The sequence below is a fragment of the Phyllobates terribilis genome, unplaced genomic scaffold, assembly GCF_046119375.1.
Source record: "Phyllobates terribilis strain yellow unplaced genomic scaffold, ASM4611937v1 Scaffold_10__3_contigs__length_209671492, whole genome shotgun sequence".
In the NCBI taxonomy this organism is placed as follows: domain Eukaryota; kingdom Metazoa; phylum Chordata; class Amphibia; order Anura; family Dendrobatidae; genus Phyllobates; species Phyllobates terribilis.
In genome coordinates, this window is record NW_027362770.1 from 16,926,737 (window position 1) to 16,949,705 (window position 22,969).

Consider the following 22,969-nt stretch of genomic DNA (forward strand, 5'->3'; position numbering starts at 1 on the left):
ACTTGACGTTGGCATCATCAATTCCAGGTGGGTCGGGTCTCTCCCCCCCTTTTAACCGTAAGAAACTACATACACTATGGCTTGGGGTAACACAGATGGTTGAGTCTGAAGAGCTGTTTACTCATACTATAGCCTGGGAATCAGAGGTCTGCTCCAAAGCTTCAGTGTCTGCTAGTCAGCAGAGTAGACACCGCCTGTAGATCTAATTACAAATTTTTAACTGCATCTAGCCCAGGCAATACTTTGGGCCTAGTAGCAGTGTCTGCTAGTCAGTGGAATATCCCAGCTGTTAAGCAAGCTACACCACCTGTGGTTTGGACACTTAGTTTTTTCAAAGGAAATGCTTTGGGCCCCCGGGACACTCAGTGAAGAGCATCGCAGAGGTGCCCCAAGGCAAAGGGGCTGGGACTAGCGGTAGCATGCCTTGTGGTGGACCGCCAAGCTCGATCTTTATAAAAGCTTTTTAACTGCAGCAGCTTTAGTGGACGCTACTGGAGCTCTAATTACCATGGCTGCTGGCATCAGACTTGCCCTCCAATAGAACCTTGTAAAAGGATTTAAAGTGTATTCATTCAAATTACAGAGCCAATTTAAATTACAGAGCTTAGACCTGCCTCCACCGCGGGGGGGCTCGACCCATCAGCGGACAGGCACCTGTATTGGGAGAGGGGGGCTGGCCGTCAGGGTCCACCGCGGCTCTGGCACAATCCCGGCGACACGGAGGTTGCACGGGCAGGAACGGACTGGCCGTGTCGGCTTCGCACTCCAGCGTAGTCCCTCTGCCCACTCGTGCCCGTAACCTCAAAGGGATGCGCAAGTGGCTTTTCTTCCCAGGGCTGTTCCCCGCCCAGCAGGAACGTGGGGGAGCTCAGGTCAGCCTTCCACTGTACTCCCTTACCTCCCTCGCCCTCTTTCCTTCTTCTGTTCTCCATCTCTATGTTGTCCGCTCTCCCTCCCTCTCTCTCCTTCTCACAGGTGGACTACCGCGTGTATTCACACTGTGGCGAATCTTTTGGGCCCAGGCATAAGAAGTTGTCGAGGTAATGGATAATATGTGCCCCCTTAGAAACGTCCATTGCAACCCATTCGAGGAAGCAACTAAACGCCTCAAATAGTGAGCAGGATCTGGACCACCCCATGGGCAAACAGCGATCTATATAGTATGCTCCTTCCCAGAAGCAGCCCAATAGGTGGACACTATTCAGAAGCACAGGTAGTAAGTAACCGGAACGCCGCATCAATGTCTGTTTTGGCCATTAGGGTGACCCTTCCCAACTTCTTGATCCACCTGATTGCCTTGTCAAAGGATGTACAGTATATACTACTGTACTTGGTTCCATGTCGATGTTGTCATTTACTGACCTGCCCCTTGGATATGACAAATGGTGGATTAGTCCGAATGTATTGGATTCCTTTTTTGGCACAACTCAAAATGGGGATACCACTATGTCTTGTAAGGAAAGTGTTCTGAATGGAACCGCCATTCTACCTAAAGATATTTCATTTTTTAATTTTCTTGTCACGACGTCTGGGTGTTGGTAGGCTGATTTTAGATTTTTACTCCAGCCTTTCTTGATTTTAGAAGGGCATGACATGCCTATATCTGTGTCTCCTCCTCCTTTTACTCCTCCACCTCTTTTCTTTTCGCATGACTATATGTACTTGTCACTTTTCCATGTGTTAGTTGTGTCTTCTGAGCAGTTTGTCAGCTTTTGGACACATTTGAAGGTGTTTTCTATGTGTTTCTATGTGTTTTTGTTTGCCTGCCATTGGTTTTAACGGTATTCGACGAACAGTTTGATGAACTGTTCGGCAAACACACCGGCGTTCGACGAACCGAACCCGAACACTACAGGGGGGACTCAACTCTACTAATAACCTTGGTCTCTCTTCTCTGTACCCGCTGTAGTTCAGCTATGTCTTTCTTATACACAGGAGACCAGGTATATGTGGGTTGGATCTACTCACATGTGTGTGATGTCACTCCTCTCCTCCCCTTCTGGGTGTTTGTAACAGAATAAGAAAGAATGAAGTTTAGGATCACAGTGCGGAGCCATTTTGTTGGTGAATGCCAGTGATACTGACAAGTACAGTGTCACCGAGGGAGGCCGACAGCACGGATTCTGTTAGTTACTGCTGCTCGCTGTATCATAAACTGGGGTGAGATAAGTGGAATGTAACACATACTGGGAATATTCATAGCACATGATAAACTACACATATCTACATACAGGGCTCAGTGTAGTGGATTGCATGATGGGATTAAATACACCGGTCTGGGGAGTATTGCACATGATGATGGGATTAGATACACCAGTCTGGGGAGTATCGCACATGATGATGGGATTAGATACACCGGTCTGGGGAGTATTGCACATGATGATGGAAATGGATACACCTTTCTGGAGAGTATCGCACATGATGATGTGATTAGATACATCGATCAGGGGAGTATCACACATGATGATGGGATCAGATACACCGATCTGGGGCGCATCACATTTCATGGGATTAGACACACTGGTCTGTTGAGTATCGCACATGATGATGTGAATAGATACACTGGCCTGGAAAGTATCGCACAGGTTGATGGGATTAGGTACACCAGTTTAGGGAGTATCGCACATGATGATGGGATTAAAAACACCGGTCTTTGGCGTATCGCACATGAGGTGGGATTAGATACACCGGTCTGAGGAGTAACACACATGATGATGAGATTAGATTCACTGGTCTGGGGCGTATCGCACATAATGATGGGATTGGATAGACCGGTCGGGGAGTATCACTCATATGATGGGATTAGATACACCGGTCTGGGGAGTATCACACATGATGATGGGATTAGATACACCAGTCTGGAGAGTATCGCACATGATGATAGGATTAGATACACCGGTCAGGGGAGTATCGCACATGATGATGGGATTAGATACACAAGTCTGGGGAATATCGCACATGATGATGGGATTAGATACACTTGTCTGGTGCATATTGCATATGATGATGGGATTAGATACATCAGTCTGGGGAGTATCACACATGATTATGGAATTAGATACACCGGTCTGTGGAAAATCGCACATGATGATAGGATTAGATACAGCGGTCGGGTGCATATCACACATGATGGGATTAGAAACACCGCTCTGGAAAGTATTGTACATGATGATGGGATTAGATACACCGGTCTGTAATGTATCGCACATAATGGGATTAGATACACTGGTCTGGGGAGTATCACACATGATGTTGGAATAAGATACACCATTCTGGGGCGCATCGCACATAATGATGGGATTAGATACACCAGTCTGGGGAGTAAAGCATATGGGGATGGGATTAGATACCTTGCTCTGAGGAGTATCGCACATGATGGGATTAGATACACCTTTCTGGGCAGTATCACACACGACGATGTGATTAGATACACCGGTGTGGGGAACATCACACATGATGATAGGATTAAATACACCAGTCTGGGGAGTATTGCACATGATGATGGGATTAGATACACCAGTCTGGGGAGTATCGCACATGATGATGGGATTAGATACTCCAGTTTTGGGAGTATCGCATATGATGATGGGATTAGATACACCGGTCTGTGGAGTATCGCACATGATGATGGGATTAGATACACCGGTCTGGGGAGTATCGCACATGATGATGGAATTGGATACACCGGTCTGGGGAGTATCGCACATGATGATGTGATTAGATACAGCGATCAGGGAAGTATCGCACATGATGATGGGATTAGATACACCGATCTGGGGCGCATCACACATCATGGGATTAGACACACCGGTCTGTTGAGTATCGCACATGATGATGTGAATAGATACACCGGTCTGGGAAGTATCGCACATGTTGATGGGATTAGATACACTGGTCTGGGGCATATCGCACATAATGATGGGATTGGATACACCAGTCTGGGGCGTTTCACATATGATGATGGGATTAGATACATCGGTCTGGGGAGTATCACATATGATGATAGGATAAGATACACTGGTCTGGGGAGTATCGCACATGATGGAATTAGATACACCAGTCTGGGGAGTATTGCACATGATGATGGAATTGGATACACCTTTCTGGGGAGTATAACACATGATGATGTGATTAGATACATCGATTAGGGGAGTATCACACATGATGATGGGATCAGATACACCGATCTGGGGCGTATCACATATCATGGGATTAGACACACTGGTCTGTTGAGTATTGCACATGATGATGTGAATAGATACACTGGTCTGGAAAGTATCGCACATGTTGATGGGATTAGGTACACCAGTTTAGGGAGTATCGCACATAATGATGGGATTAAAAACACCGGTCTTTGGCGTATCGCACATGAGGTGGGATTAGATACACCGGTCTGGGGAGTATCACACAGGATGATGAGATTAGATTCACTGGTCTGGGGCATATCGCACATAATGATGGGATTGGATAGATCGGTCTGGAGAGTATCACTCATATGATGGGATTAGATACACCGGTCTGGGGAGTATCACACATGATGATGGGATTAGATACACCAGTCTGGGGAATATCACACATGATGATAGGATTAGATACACTTGTCTGGTGCATATTGCACATGATGATGGGATTAGATACATCAGTCTGGGGAGTATCACACATGATTATGGAATTAGATACACCGGTCTGTGGAAAATCGCACATGATGATAGGATTAGATACAGCCGTCGGGTGCATATCACACATGATGATGGGATTAGATACACCGGTCTGTAATGTATCGCACATAATGGGATTAGATACACTGGTCTGGGGAGTATCACACATGATATTGGAATAAGATACACCATTCTGGGGCGCATCGCACATAATGATGGGATTAGATACACCAGTCTGGGGAGTAAAGCATATGGGGATGGGATTAGATACCTTGCTCTGAGGAGTATCGCACATGATGGGATTAGATACACCTTTCTGGGCAGTATCACACACGACGATGTGATTAGATACACCGGTGTGGGAAAACATCACACATGATAGGATTAAATACACCAGTCTGGGGAGTATCGCACATGATGATGGGATTAGATACACCAGTCTGGGGACTATCGCACATGATGTTGGGATTAGATACTCCAGTTTTGGCAGTATCGCATATGATGATGGGATTAGATACACCGGTCTGTGGAGTATTGCACATGATGATGGGATTAGATACACCGGTCTGGGGAGTATCGCACATGATGATGGAATTGGATACACCGGTCTGGGGAGTATCGCACATGATGTGATTAGATACAGCAATCAGGGAAGTATCGCACATGATGATGGGATTAGATACACCGATCTGGGGCGCATCACACATCATGGGATTAGACACACTGGTCTGTTGAGTATCGCACATGATGATGCGAATAGATACACCGGTCTGGGAAGTATGGCACATGTTGATGGGATTAGATACACTGGTCTGGGGCATATCGCACATAATGATGGGATTGGATACACCGGTCTGGGGCGTTTCACACATGATGATGGGATTAGATACATTGGTCTGGGGAGTATCACACATGATGATGGGATTAGATACACCGGTCTGGGGAGTATCACACATGATGATGGGATTAGATACACCAGTCTGGGGAGTATCGCACATGATGATAGAATTAGATACACCGGTCAGGGGAGTATCGCACATGATGATAGTATTAGATACACCGGTCGGGGGAGTATCGCACATGATAGGATTAGATACACCGGTCGGGGGAGTATGGCACACGATGATGGGATTAGATACACAAGTCTGGGGAATATCGCACATGATGATGGGATTAGATACACTGGTCTGGTGCGTATTGCACATGATGGGATTAGATACATCAGTCTGGGGAGTATCACACATGATTATGGGATTAGGTACACCGGTCTCTGGAAAATAGCACATGCTGATAGGATTATATACAGCGGTATTGGGCATATCATACATGATGATGGGATTTGAAACATCACTCTGGAACGTATCGCACATGATGATGGGATTAGATACACCAGTCTGGAATGTATCGCACATAATGGGATTAGATACACCAGTCTTGGGTGTATCGCACATGATGTTGGAATTAGATACACCGGTCTGGGGAGTATCACGCATGATGTTGGAATAAGATACACCATTCTGGGGCGTATCGCACATAATGATGAGATTAGATACACCGGTCTGGGGAGTAAAGCATATGGGGATGGGATTAGATACCGTGCTCTGGGGAGTATCGCACATGATGGGATTAGATACACCTTTCTGGGCAGTATCACACACGACGATGTTATTAGATACACCGGTGTGGGGAACATCACACATGATGATGGGATTAAATACACCAGTCTGGGGAGTATCGCACATGATGATGGGATTAGATACACCAGTCTGGGGAGTATCGCACATGATGTTGGGATTTAATACTCCAGTTTTGGGAGTATCGCATATGATGATGGGATTAGATACACCGATCTGTGGAGTATTGCACATGATGATGGGATTAGATACACCGGTCTGGGGAGTATCGCACATGATGATGGAATTGGATACACCGGTCAGGGGAGTATCGCACATGATGATGGAATTGGATACACCGATCTGGGGCGCATCACACATCATTGGATTAGACACACCGGTCTGTTGAGTATCGCACATGATTATGTGAATAGATACACCGGTCTGGGAAGTATCGCACATGTTGATGGGATTAGATACACTGGTCTGGGGCATATCGCACATAATGATGGGATTGGATACACCGGTCTGGGGCGTTTCACACATGATGATGGGATTAGATACATCGGTCTGGGGAGTATCGCACATGATTATAGGATTAGATACACTGGTCTGGGGAATATCGCACATGATGATGGGACTAGATACCAGTCTGGGGAATATCGCACATGATGATGGGATTAGATACTCTGGTCTGGTGCATATTGCACATGATGATGGGATTAGATACACCGGTCTGGGGAGTATCACACATGATGATGGGATTAGATACACCAGTCTGGGGAGTATCGCACATGATGATAGTATTAGATACACCGGTCGGGGAGTATCGCACATGATGATAGTATTAGATACACCGGTCGGGGGAGTATCACACATGATGATAGTATTAGATACACCGGTCGGGGGAGTATGGCACACGATGATGGGATTAGATACACAAGTCTGGGGAATATCGCACATGATGATGGGATTAGATACACTGGTCTGGTGCGTATTGCACATGATGATGGGATTAGATACATCAGTCTGGGGAGTATCACACATGATTATGGGATTAGGTACACCGGTCTGTGGAAAATAGCACATGCTGATAGGATTATATACAGCGGTATTGGGCATATCATACATGATGATGGGATTTGAAACATCACTCTGGAACGTATCGCACATGATGATGGGATTAGATACACCAGTCTGGAATGTATCGCACATAATGGGATTAGATACACCAGTCTTGGGTGTATCGCACATGATGCTGGAATTAGATACACCGGTCTGGGGAGTATCACGCATGATGTTGGAATAAGATACACCATTCTGGGGCGTATCGCACATAATGATGAGATTAGATACACCAGTCTGGGGAGTAAAGCATATGGGGATGGGATTAGATACCGTGCTCTGGGGAGTATCACACATGATGGGATTAGATACACCTTTCTGGGCAGTATCACACACGACGATGTGATTAGATACACCGGTCTGGGGAACATCGCATATGACGATGGGATTAGATACACCGGTCTGTGGAGTATCGCACATGACGATGGGATTAGATACTTCGGTCTGGGGAGTATCGCACATGATGATGTGATTAGATACAGCGATCAGGGAAGTATCGCACATGATGATGGGATTAGATACACCGATCTGGGGCGCATCACACATCATGGGATTAGACACACCGGTCTGTTGAGTATCGCACATGATGTGAATAGATACACCGGTCTGGGAAGTATCGCACATGTTGATGGGATTAGATACACCATTCTGGGGAGCATCGCACATGATGATGAGATTAGATACACTGATCTGGGGCGTATCGCACATAATGATGGGATTGGATATACCGGTCTGGGGAGTTTCACACATGATGATGGGATTAGATACACCAGTCTGGGGAGTATCTCACATGATGATAGGATTAGATACACCGGTCTGGGGAGTATCACACATGATGATGGGATTAGATACATCGGTCTGTGGATTATCACACATTATGATGGGATTAGATACACTGGTCTGTGGAACATTGCACATGATTATAGGATTAGATAGACTGGTCTGGTGCATATTGCACATGATGATGGGATTAGATACATCGGTCTGGGGAGTATCACACATGATTATGGGATTAGATACACCGGTCTGGGGAACATCACACATGATGGAATTAGATGCACTGGTCTGTGGCGTATCACACATGATGATGGGATTAAAAGCACCGGTCTTGGACATATCGCACATGATGGAATTAGATACACCGGTCTGGGGAGTATTGCACATGATGATGGGATTAGATACACCGGTATGGGGAACATCGCACATGATGATGGGATTAGATACACCAGTCTGGAGAGTATCGCACATGATGATGGGATTATATACACTGGTCTGGGGAGTATCGTACATTATGATGGGATTGGACACACCGATCTGGGGAGTATCGCGCATTTTGTTGGTGACTGCCAGTGATACAATGTGACGGCAGCCCTGATTCTGATAGTTGGTTCTGCTCGCTGTATCATAAATTGGGGTTACATACATGGAGTGTATCATGTGTGCAATTAGATACGTTAAGGTCACGGCCCCACTTTCAGTATTTGGTCATTATTTTGTCTCAGGAGTTGGAGGCAAAACCAGGTGAGGAATTATCAGAGAAAAGGTATAATAGAAACAAGTGCACCACTTCTGCATTAATCACTCACTCCTGGTTTTTCCCCCCACTCCTGAGAAAAAATACTGACCGAATACTGATAGTGGGGCCATAGCCTCTACACTTAGATACAGGGCTAAGTGTAGTGTATCACATTATAGGATTAGATATTGAGCTCAGCAGAGGATGGGAATAGATACACAGTAGCTAATGTATGAAGCAGGGTCACACATTTCTAAGGGAACAGTCGTGTAATATGTGACCCCATGTTACACTACTTCTCCCATAGAAGTGGACGGAGCGGGGTCATGCATTACACCTTTGTTCCCATAGAAGTGGATGGAGCTGAGTCACATTACACCACTGCTCTCATAGAAGTAGATGGAACGGGATCACGCATTACACTATTGCTCCCATAGAAGTGGACGGAGCAGGGTCACACATTACACCACTGCTTCAATAGAAGTGGATTGCGCGGGGTCACGTATTACACCACTGCTCCCATAGAAGTGGATTGAGCGGGGTCACGTATTACACCACTGCTCCCATAGAAGTGGATTAAGTGGGGTCACACATTACACCACTGCTCCCATAGAAGTGGACATGTGTCTTCTTTGCACAGACCCAGCAAGAGTGTGAATGATCATTGAGAAACGATGTATGTAAGGGGAAAAAAGGAACACTATAATGTAAAGAAATATTTTTTTTTATTAGCACTGAATAGGCAAAAAAACATACACAGTGCACAACATTTATATTTATTGACGTGTTTATACATAGAAAATTACAGAAAGAGAAACAACAGCTTACTACATATAAAATGTCTTGTGTTTTTGGACCAAGGAAAACAATTTCTGGAAATGCAAGTTAGACAATGTTTTTTTTACTGTAAAGTGTGTCTCCACAGACATGCACTACACTTGTGCACAGCTAACACAATGTGCCCCACATCACATACCTCCCCTCCCCCCATCATATTCCATGCCTCTCTTTATAATATTCCATGCCTCTTCCCCATTACGCTCAATGACTCTCCCCCCATCACATTCCATGCCTCTTCCCCATCACACTCCATGCCTCTCCTTATATTCCATGCCACTTCCTCATCACACTCCATGCCTCTTCCCCATCATGCCATGCCTCTTCCCCATCACAGTCCATGCCTCTTCCCCCATTACATTCCATGCCTCTTCCCCCATTACATTCCATGCCTCTTCCCCATCACATTCCATGCTTTCTCCCTCATTCACTGCCGCAGCCCTGAAGTTTGCTACACCTTATCTTGCCGAAGGGTGACGTCACTGCCACAAATCCTGCTGTTGTCACTGGTCCTGACTAGTGTTGAGCCACCCCCGTAGTGTTCGAGTTCGGTTCGGTTCGTCGAACACCCGTGTGTTCGCCGAACAGTTCGTCGAACTGTTCGTCGAACACCTTCGAACACCGTTAAAACCAATGGCAGGCAAACAAAAACACATAGAAACACATAGAAAACACCTTCAAAGGTGTCCAAAAGCTGACAAACTGCTCAGAAGACACAACTAACACATGGAAAAGTGACAAGTACATATAGTCATGCGAAAAGAAAAGAGGTGGAGGAGTAAAAGGAGGGGGAGACACAGATATAGGCATGTCATGCCCTTCTAAAATCCAAAAAGTGAGAAGCCGAGACGGCCAGTCCACTCCTGCCCGTGCCACCTCCGTGTCGCCGGGTTTGTGCCAGAGCCGCGGTGAACCCTGACGGCCAGCCCCCCTCTCCCAATACTGGTGCCTGTCCGCTGGTGGGTCGAGAGAGCCCCCCTGTGGTGGAGGCAGCTCTAAGCTTTTTAATTTAAATTGTCCCTCTAATTTGAATGAATACACTTTAAATCCATTTACAAGGATCTATTGGAGGGCAAGTCTCATGCCAGCAGCCGCGTAATTCCAGCTCCAGTAGCGTCCACTAAAGCTGCTGCAGTTAAAAAGCTTTTATAAGGATCGAGCTCGGCTGTCCACCGCAAGGCATCCTAGTGCCAGTCCCAGCCCCTATGCCTTGGGGTGCCTCCTGATGCTCTTCACTAAGTATCCCGTGGTCCCGAAGCATTTCCTTTGAAAAAATTAAGTGTCCAAACTACAGGTGGTGTAGCTTGCTTAACAGCCGGGATAATCCGCTGACTAGCAGACACTGCTACTAGGCACAAAGTATTTCCTGGGCTAGATGCAGTTAAAAATTTGTAAGTAGATACTCTCGTTGGATGCTGAGAAAGCATTCCATAGAGTCTCCTGGCACGCCATATATGATTCTCTTAAAAAGCTTGGGGTAGGGGTCTAGGGGACCCTTTTATAGCCAAAATCACGGCCCTGTATCACAATACGTCACCTAGGCTGAAGATAAATGGAACTGTAGCACCGAGGGCTCGGTTGCTACAGACGTATTGCACCTCACCCAGAGGTGTGATATCTCACTCTCAGATAAGGATGGAGTGTGGATCAGGACCCGACACCTGCATGCATTACACCACATTGCCGTGGGGCAGGGCGACCAATATGCCCCTGAGATGGGCACGACAGTCCCTGTCCCTGGCTGGAGTGGGGGGAGGGAACACTGAGGAAGGGGAACCCTGCAGTGCAGGAGCAGGGAGGAAGCAGTTCCTGGGTGCATTGAGAAGGGAGTATAAAAGGTGGGCACCATCTTAGTTCAGTGCAGAGAAGTCTGAGCAGAAGTGGCAGGGAGCAGGGGCTCTGCATGAGCTCTGCTCCGGAGGCGGGCCTAGTAACAGAGGCCCAGGCCTGCAAGAGGGAGAAGGAAGGAAGAGGAGCGGAGAAGGCTCCAGGAACGAGGAATGAAGGGATCCCAGGGGTGCGGACGGGCGAGTCACCACCGCACGCCCGAATCCACCTGCGTGGAGGGGTCAGGCCAAAGGGGGAGACCGGTCCCCGAACTAGTGGAGGCAGGAAACGACCCTCAGCTAGAAACCGGAGGCTCTGACATTTTATGTGGCGCAGCCCCTTGCTCCACCCGATAGGAAGGCACCACATAGGGTCAGGGAAACTGGCGCCAAGTTTACCAAGAGGAGGCCCGAGGCAGCCGGACAGAAGTGTTGGTAAGAAAGGCCAGACAAAGGACACACAAAGGGGGTCCTGTGAAGCGCTCCAAAGTTATCTGGGAGTTGTCTGAGCCCCTCACCTGGTGAGCACAGTACGACGTGAGCAGCCGTTACCTGCAGACGTGGTCTGGATAATAAGAACTGTGAGTAAAGGCCCTGAACTGCATCACTGACTCCGTGTCGTTACTGCTGCTGCCCTGCACCATCACCCCCATCCTCCGCATACACTGCCCTGAGGCTATACTCCTCCCGTGGGGAGTTATGCTACGCTCTGCTGCACCCACAACACCAGCCTTAGCAGTCTGCCCTGTAGCGGCGGTTCACTCTGACCGCAATCCACGGGTGGCGTAGTCGGACATTTAAACATCAAAACCACATAAATAGTTCCGCCACTGGTTTGACCGCCCTGAGCCACGGAACCGGATCGCCGCCACGAAGACTACAACCACCAGCATCCACCAAAAAGGGTCCGGCTCCGGGTGTCCCAAGGCCCAGGGGGTGCGTCAGAACATTTTCATCACCTTTCACAATCACCAATGGGACAAGGCAGGGATGTCCTCTGTCCCCTCTCTTATACATCCTAGTGACGGAGCACCTGCTCTCATCAATTCGCCATAACCCCAATATTAGGTGGATTGAGGTGGGAGGCACCGAGTACAAGTGCTCTCTATTTGCTGATGATGTCCTAGTATATATCACTCAATCACATATATCCATCCCTGCTGTTATGGCTGAAATAGATCACTTTGTTACATGGTAAAATTTTAAAATCAATGCAGCGAAGTCTGAGGCCCTCGATGTCTCCCTCCCTAAATCCATATAGGATTCCATCCAGTCCAACTTTCCCTTTGCCTGGCCCTCACAGGGTATCAAATACTTAGGAATTCCTATTCATAGAGACCTCTCCCATCTATGTTATCTTAATTTTGGGCCCTTTATTGAACAATTCCATACAGACCACGGTTGGCAAGTTAGAACTGTAAGATTCACTACGTGAACCACTGGTGTTTTGTGGAAAAGCACATGTACACCGCGTTCCAAATTATTATGCAAAAAGTGTTTAGGAGTGATAAGGGAAGAATTTGTTTGTTTGTCAGTTAAACTCATTGATGGTGATGTGTGTCAGGGCTCTTTATATCACTGTAAGCAATTGCAGACACCTGTGCTAATTAGTTTGGCAGGTGTGTCCAATAAAGGCAAGACTACTTAAGAAGGCTCTCTCACATTATTAAGCAGCCTACATTTTCTGCCAAAATGGGAAAGAAAAAGGATGTGTCGGCTGCTGAGAAGCAACAAATTGTGGAGTGTTTAGGTCAAGGCATGACTACAATCAACATTGTGCGATGATCAGGATGAAGTGTCTTGGCAATCAAGAAGTATGTAGCTGATTCACAGTACACACGTGTGCGTGCTGATAAGGGCAAATTGAGGACTCTTTCCTACAGGCAATTACGTCAGGTTGAAAGAGCAGCGGCAAAAAAGCCTTGTCATAGCAGCAGACAAGTTTTTGAAGCTGCTTGTGCCTCCAACGTCCCCCGAACAACAAGATGCAGGGTCCTTCAGAGGTTTGCAGCTGTGCATACGCCATCCTGTCGACCTCCTCTATCCACTTCACACAAGCAGAAACGGCTCCAGTGGGCCAAACATTACATGAAGACTGATTTCAAAACTGTTTTGTTCACGGATGAGTGCCGTGCAGCGCTCGATGGTCCAGATGAATGGAGTGGATTATGGCTGGTTGATGGACACCCCACGCAAACACGGCTACAGCGCCAACAAGGAGGAGGTGGAGTAATGTTTTGGGCTGGAATCATGGGGAGAGAGATTGTCGGCCCCTTTAGGATCCCTGAAGGCGCTAAAGATGAACTCCATAATGTATGTGGATTTTCTCAAACAGCACTTCCTGCCATGGTTCAAGAAGAAGAACCGTGTATTTCACAGCAAGATCATTTTTCTGCATGATAATGCACCATCTCATGCTGCACATAAAACATCTGCATCTCTGGCTGATATGGGCATAAAAGGGGACAAACTTATGGTGTGACCCCCATGCTCCCCTGACCTCTACCCCATTCAGAACCTTTGGAGCATCATTAAAAGGAGTGTCTATGATGGCGGGAGGCAGTTCACATCTAAGCAACAGCTCTGGGAGGGTATTCTGTCCTCATGCAAAACAATTGAAGCAGAAACCATCCAAAACCTGACAAATTCAATGGACGAGAGAGTTCAGAAGCTCCTTTCGAACAAGGGGTCCTATGTGAAAATGTAACATCACCTAGAATAAAGTTTTGAGTTGAAAACTGTTTGATTTCAGTTTCTAACAACCTGCTAATGCTTATAATTTCAAAAATGACCATTTTTTTGGTCTTTATTAAAATGAAAAGGTTGATCGAAAAGTTTGGGGGATCTAAGAGTGTGGCAACCCAGTAGTCATGATTACTTCGAATTCTGACAATATGAGGGTCATGCTGCAGGTAGTGCAGCAAGAAGGCACTTATGTGTCTTGCGCATCTCGGAGCCCCAAAATTATTTTCCGGGCTAGATGCAGCTAAAAATTATTTTTAATTTTAAATCTGGTGAAGCTTATTATAGATGGCCTAATAGGATCAGTGCTGCACACTGCTACAAAGCCCAAATTATTTTCCAGTCAAGATACAGATAAACATGATTAGTAATTTGAAAGCTTAAAACGGTTGGTAGGGTGATTTTAACCAATCATCAAGCTTTTACTCTCCCCAGGATGACACAGGGGTAGAAAAGTCGTTTCGGATCCATGATTTGTTCATCTTTATGAACGTGAGTCTGTCTACATTATCAGTGGAGAGCCGCGTGCGCTTATCTGTCAGCACACCACCAGCAGCGCTGAACACACGTTCAGACAGAACGCTGGCTGCGGGGCATGACAAGATCTCCAAGGCGTAAGTGGCTAGCTCCGGCCATTTATCCAGATTGGAAGCCCAAAAAGAGCAAGGGTCCAGTGACACAGTCGTGGCTTCAATGTTTACTTGGAGATACTCCTGTACCATCGTCTCTAGGCGTTGACTATGTGTCAGACTTCTTGTCTCCTGTGGCCTTGCAAAGGATGGGCTAAAAAAGTGGTGAAATGATTCCGCAAAATTGATGTTACCAGCAGATACTGTGGTTCTGTTACGGTTTGAGTGCTGAACACTTGACGGTCCCACGGTTGGCAAGTTGGAACTGTGAGATTCACTACGTGCACCACTGGTATTTTGTGGAAAAGCACATGTAAGATTCTGCAACAGTCTCTGCTGATACTCCTGCATGCGTGCATCCCTTTCTATGGCAGGAATAATTTCTGCAAATTTACTTTTGTACCGGGGATCTAACAGTGTGGCAACCCAGTAGTCAGGATTATTTCTAATTCTCACAATTCGAGGGTCATGTTGCAGGTAGTGCAGCAAGAAGGCACTCATGTGTGTTGCGCATCCAGGAGCACCAAGTCCCTGTTGTGTTGGTGGCGAGGTAACAATCATGCTTCCTTCCTCTGTCCTCTCCCCCCAACCTCGCACAACAGAAATGTGATCAAGGTCTCCCTCATCTGATGAGTCTTCCATCAGTTCGTCCTCCACTTCTTCCTGGGCTCCTGCACCTTCCTCACTAGTTTGGCTGCTACCATGCGCCCTGGTTAAACCATCTCCCCCACCCTCACATGCCTGCCGCCTTGGTGCTGCCGACCGTCTGGACCTTGCAGATGTTAGCCCTTCCGCATACAACTCCTCCTCCTCTACTTCCTCCACCTCCTCTTGTGCCACCACCTGACTCCGAATTCTGTTTAACATGTGCTCCAGCATGTAAATCACCGGAATAGTCATGCTGATAATGGCATCGTCAGCACTAAACATCTTCGTCGCCATTTCAAAACTGTGCAGAAGGGTGCATAGGTCCCTGATCTGAGACCACTCCTCCAGCGTGATTTGCCCCACCTCTGAATCTCGTTGGCCCAGGCTATACGTCAGAACGTATTGCACCAGGGCTTGTCGGTGCTGCCACAGTCGCTGCAACATGTGCAGAGTTGAATTCCACCGGGTAGGCACATCGCATTTTAGCCGGTGAAGTGGCAGGCCCAACGACTTCTGTAGAGATGTAAGTCGCTGAGCTGCGGGATGCGAACGGCGGAAGTGAGCACACAGCGACCGTGCCCTCTGCAGAAGGCCATCTAGTCTGGGATAGTGGGCTAAAAATTGCTGGACAACCAGGTTCAACACGTGAGCCATACAAGGCACGTGTGTGACATTGCCCCGGCGAAGGGCCGCACCCAGGTTTGCAGCATTGTCGCACACGGCCTTCCCTGGTTTCAGGTCCAGTGGAGACAACCATTCATGAAATTGGTTCTCCAGAGCTGACCACAACTCCTCAGCTGTGTGACTCACATTTCCCAGACATTTCAATGTAAAAACTGCCTGATGACGTTGAGCCCTACTGCCAGTATAGTAAGGAGGTGTGCAGGATCCCTTCTGCGCAGTTAGAAAGCTTGTGGCATGACCAGACAGGCTTTGGGTGCAGGTGGAAGACCGAGAGGAGGTTGAGGAGGCAGAAGCAGTGGAGGAAAAATGACATAAAGAGGATTGACGCACAACTCGTGGGGACGGCAAGACTTGGACAGCAGCCCCTTGTCCTGCTGTCACCATAGTTACCCAGTGCCCAGTCAGCGACATGTAACGCCCCTGTCCATGCCTACTCGTCCAAGTGTCTGTGGTGAAATGCACCCTGTCACACACAGAGTTTCTCAAAGAAGCGGTGATGTTGTGTGCGACATGCTGGTGGAGCGCAGGCACACCTTTCTTTGAGAAGTAGTGCCGACTGGGCATCTGGTACTGGGGCACTGCGACGGACATAAGGTCTCGAAAATCCTCTGTGTCCACCAGGCGGAAAGGCAGCATTTCTGTAGCCAAGAGCTTGCAGATGGTGAAATTCAACCTCTTAGCTTTCTCATGGCTAGGAGGAAATGGTCTTTTACTTGTCCACATCTGAGGGACCGAGGGCTGGCTATTGTGCTTAGACGGGGTTGATAAGGGTGTCCCCGGCAAACTGCCGGTCTGTGAGGAAGATGCAGGCGGACATGTTAGGTTGCCTTGATCCAAAGGTGGTGCTATCGATGTCGGACAGCACTCAAGACCAGCTGGTGTTACCACCTCCAAAGAAAATGATGACCTGCCAATCACGCTGGCTGTTGCGGGTAAAGAGGTGGCAGGTCTGCGCCCCAAAACAGGTGTGACTGCTGTCCCCCCAGTCACAGAGGATGAAGAGGCCGCGGATGCACAAGATATGGCAGACGGTGGTTGGCCCGGCCGGCTAGACCGCATTGTAGCACACTGAGCTTCCCACTGCAACTTATACTTCATGTCCATGTGCCGGTTCATGCATGAAGTACTCAAACTATGTATTTTTTGGCCTCTACTTAGCTTTTGCTGACAAATGTTACAGATAACATGAGTTGGGTCATCTTTATCGATCTGAAAAAATGCCCAGGCTATGCAAGGCTTAGCACCCATGCGACCTGAAGAGCCACCACGACTTGTGGTGAGAGGCAGAGTTGTGTTTGAGGATGCAGTTGTTGACGTGCTTCCAGTACTACGTCTCTGTCCAGGAAGGCGCAACCTGACCTCGTCGTCACTAGCATCTTCCTCCACCTCCTCTGCTGACCTCATCTCTTGGCTGACTGTGGGTTGACAGTAAGTGGGATCTCCGACCTCATCATCATCACCCTGTGCGTTATCACACCCGTCGTCCTCAGAGCCAACCTGTTCCTGCCCTGACAAAAAACTAAAGTTGTCGCTCCAATCAGGTATTTGAGTCTTATCATCGTCTTCCTCATTGTCTCCACCAACAGGAGTTACAGTTTGGGAATGAGGGTCTACATTATGGTCAGAACCTTCTGCGTCTGGTCCTGGATCCGACTCATAAAGATTCTGGGCATCAGTGCAGATCATTTCCTCGTCTGGATTCACAGAAGCGCTGGAGTCGACCTCTGATTCCCAGGCTATAGTATGAGTAAACAGCTCTGCAGACTCAACCATCTGTTCTACCTCATACTCAGACGGGCAGCTGGAGATTTGGGAGCTGTGAGGAAGCAAGTGCGATTTGGGTGACACCTTTGAGGACTGGAGTATTTGTGATGTTGAAGTTGATGTGGAGGAGAGCCCACTTAAAGGAGCACTTGATATCCGTTGAAGCACCTGCTGTTTTTGTGCCTCATCTGGAATTTGTAGCGATTGGCGTGTCCGTAAGAAAGGGATCTTATCACATTGTCCGCTAAAAGAAGTAGACATTTTAGTTTGGCTGGAAGATGGTCTTTCTTCTGCACCTACCCCACGGACACAACCTTTTTTCCCCTTCCCAACACGCCTATTCCCCTTTCCACCAGCAGCAGGCCTTTTTCCACTCATTTTGGTGGTTAACTAATTCACAACTCTGGAGTTGTTTGCACAAAAAAACAATGGATGGTAACCGAGCAGAGCTGAGTGGCCAAACTGTGGTATTAGGCCAAAACTATTGGCTGGGTTAGATGCAGAAAAAAATTATTTTTAATTTGCAACCTGATGGAGGTCAGTATAGATGGACTAATAGACCAAGTCCCACACACCGCTAGAAGCCGAAATATTTTTCAGAGCTAGATGCAGAAATTTTTTTTATTCAATTTGCAACCTGATGGAGGTCAGTATAGATGGACTAATAGACCAAGTCCCACACACTGCTAGAAGCCCAAATATTTTTTCAGAGCTAGATGCAGAAAAAAATTATTTTTAATTTGCAACCTGATGGAGGTCAGTATAGATGGACTAATAGACCAAGTCCCACACACTGCTAGAAGCCCAAATATTTTTTCAGAGCTAGATGCAGAAAAAAATTATTTTTAATTTGCAACCTGATGGAGGTCAGTATAGATGGACTAATAGACGAAGTCCCACACACTGCTAGAAGCCCAAATATTTTTTCAGAGCTAGATGCAGAAAAAAATTATTTTTAATTTGCAACCTGATGGAGGTCAGTATAGATGGACTAATAGACCAAGTACCACACACTGCTAGAAGCCCAAATATTTTTTCAGAGCTAGATGCAGAAAAAAATTATTTTTAATTTGCAACCTGATGGAGGTCAGTATAGATGGACTAATAGACCAAGTCCCACACACTGCTAGAAGCCCAAATATTTTTTCAGAGCTAGATGCAGAAAAAAATTATTTTTAATTTGCAACCTGATGGAGGTCAGTATAGATGGACTAATAGACCAAGTCCCACACACTGCTAGAAGCCCAAATATTTTTTCAGAGCTAGATGCAGAAAAAAATTATTTTTAATTTGCAACCTGATGGAGGTCAGTATAGATGGACTAATAGACCAAGTCCCACACACCGCTAGAAGCCCAAATATTTTTTCAGAGCTAGATGCAGAAATTTTTTTTATTCAATTTGCAACCTGATGGAGGTCAGTATAGATGGACTAATAGACCAAGTCCCACACACTGCTAGAAGCCCAAATATTTTTTCAGAGCTAGATGCAGAAAAAAATTATTTTTAATTTGCAACCTGATGGAGGTCAGTATAGATGGACTAATAGACCAAGTCCCACACACCGCTAGAAGCCCAAATATTTTTTCAGAGCTAGATGCAGAAAATTTTTTTATTCAATTTGCAACCTGATGGAGGTCAGTATAGATGGACTAATAGACCAAGTCCCACACACTGCTAGAAGCCCAAATATTTTTTCAGAGCTAGATGCAGAAAAAAATTATTTTTAATTTGCAACCTGATGGAGGTCAGTATAGATGGACTAATAGACCAAGTCCCACACACCGCTAGAAGCCCAAATATTTTTTCAGAGCTAGATGCAGAAAAAAATTATATTCAATTTGCAACCTGCTGGACGTCAGTATAGAAGGACTAATAGAACAAGTCCCACACACTGCTAGAAGCCCAAATATTTTTTCAGAGCTAAATGAAGAAAAAAATTATTTTTAATTTGCAACCTGATGGAGGTCAGTATAGATGGACTAATAGACCAAGTCCCACACACTGCTAGAAGCCCAAATATTTTTTCAGAGCTAGATGCAGAAAAAAAGTATTTTTAATTTGCAACCTGATGGAGGTCAGTATAGATGGACTAATAGACCAAGTCCCACACACCGCTAGAAGCCCAAATATTTTTTCAGAGCTAGATGCAGAAAATTTTTTTATTCAATTTGCAACCTGATGGAGGTCAGTATAGATGGACTAATAGACCAAGTCCCACACACTGCTAGAAGCCCAAATATTTTTTCAGAGCTAGATGCAGAAAAAAATTATTTTTAATTTGCAACCTGATGGAGGTCAGTATAGATGGACTAATAGACCAAGTCCCACACACTGCTAGAAGCCCAAATATTTTTTCAGAGCTAGATGCAGAAAAAAATTATTTTTAATTTGCAACCTGATGGAGGTCAGTATAGATGGACTAATAGAACAAGTCCCACACGCTGCTAGAAGCCCAAATATTTTTTCAGAGATAAATGAAGAAAAAAATTATTTTTAATTTGCAACCTGATGGAGGTCAGTATAGATGGACTAATAGACCAAGTCCCACACACTGCTAGAAGCCCAAATATTTTTTCAGAGCTAGATGCAGAAAAAAATTATTTTTAATTTGCAACCTGATGGAGGTCAGTATAGATGGACTAATAGACCAAGTCCCACACACCGCTAGAAGCCCAAATATTTTTTCAGAGCTAGATGCAGAAAAAAATTATATTCAGTTTGCAACCTGATGGAGGTCAGTATAGATGGACTAATAGAATGATGCTATGCCCAAAAGATTTTACTTCACTAGGTGCAGTAAAAAAATTGGTATTCTATACACAGGTGGTATATCTTGCAACACAGATAGGCTACTCCACTGACTAACACTCTGCAATAGGCCAAAAAGGATTAGCTTTGCTAGATTCAGCCAAATGCTGTGAAAAAAACTTGCACAGCACTGGCACAGACCTGCCTGGCAAAAACTGATAGGAACTGATGTAACCTAGTCCTGAAAAGGACTCCAATTACAATTAGTCTTTACTCCCACAATCTATCTATTTAAGAGCACAGACCTGCCTGATAAAAGTCGTAGGAAATGCTGTAACCTAGTCCTTAAAAGGACTGCAATCACAACTATTCCCTACTCCCAAGCTATCTGTATATTTGTGCGAAAATTGGCTTGAAATTAACAAGGTATAGCGCACACAGCAACAGCGGTGCCGTCTAACACGCAGCTGCAGCAGTGAGAAAATGGTGGCGACGGGGAAAATGGCTTGGTCTTATAGGGCAAGGACATGTGACATACACTGCCAATCACACATGCCCTTGCTTGTGTGAAAAAAAGCACTTCGCTCCGTGTGTGCGCTGCTGATAGGCTGACAGATTGCACCTCCCCACTGCAAATGCGGGAAAGAGAAAAAAAAATGGAGATCTTCATTGTTCCTGCAGAGATCCATCCCCTGCCCCTCCCCCCGCCCCGCTGTACACTCAAACTGCGTATTAACATTAATTTTCATCATTACTGAGAAAAAATCCAGTTATGATTTTGGTGCACGAACAGTTATCGAACATAACCTCGAACAGCCGAATTTTTCTCAAATTGCTCGTGTTCGCCGACCGGCTCGAACACCGCCCAAAACAGCTCGAATTTGAGATTGGCGAACAGTTCGAGTAGAACAACGCTCATCTCTAGTCCTGACATCGCCGCTCCTCCGGTACTCGCCGCTATTATGGTAATCAATGCTCCTCTTTACTGGTGTCTACTGCTATTTTGTCCACCTCTGGCGTCAGCAGCTTGCCCTCCTCACAATACAGTGCCTATTATGCCGGAAGTGAACAATACAGCTTCTGGCATAAGAGGTCCTAAGATAGAGTATAAATGGAGCCCAGCGGATAGCGCTGCACTATAATAAAATGGTGCCACATTCACAGCTGCTGCGGCTTCTATGTTAGAGATAGGGTTGGTGTCCTACCACTGTTTCCTATACCCAGGGACTGCTGTATTTGCGGACTGTAAGTGTCGTGCAGAATACCGCCTCCTCTGACCAAAGCCGGGTGGCTTGACACCTTCCGCTATCAAATAGTGGACCCTCAACAGTCCGTTAGCATTGCCATGCAGTTTCCCAGGTCTATGATCTACATAGAAGCTAAAGTCTTGAAGCACAAGGAATCATCTGGTAACCCATGATACCCAGGAATACCCTGACCTGCTTCTTTGAGAGAGGTTGCGGCCAACTCTGGATCGCATCAAATTTATTTATTTGGGACTTTATCTCACCTCTTCCTATGACATAGCTCAAGTATTTGACTTCCTCCATGCCCATGGCACATTTCTTCTGGTTAATGGAAAACCCTGCCTTCCATAGAGCATCAAGTATCGCCTGGACTTTGCTCATATGGCTTCCTCAATACTGGCTATAGATCACATTGTTATCCAGGCAGGCCACTGCATACTTCTTGTGGGGAGCTAGGATCCAGTCCATAGATTTCTGGAAGGTATTCAGAGCTCCTTGCAACCCGAACGGCACCCTTGTGTACTGGAAACAACCGCCTGGCATTGAGAAGGCAGTCTTCTCCTTGGCAACTTAGGTCATGGGAATTTGCCAATATCCTTTCGTGAGGTCAAGGGTGGTTATGTACCTGGCTGGCCCTAGCCTTTCAATTAGTGCATATACCCTGGGCATTGTGTACATATCAAACTTAGAGACCTCATTCAGCTTCCTATAGTATTTGCAAAACAGCCATTCTCCATAGGGTATTGGTACTAAGACTATGGGACTGGACCAGCCATTCGTGGACTCTTCAATTACTCCCAGGCTCAGCATCTGCTTCACCTCTTTTGAGATCTTGGTGGGCTTTGGGAATCCATAAGAACCTCATACTCTATGATCTGGGTACACCCCGGTAGTTCTGCGAACAGGTCTCTGTTTTGATGTAGCAACTCA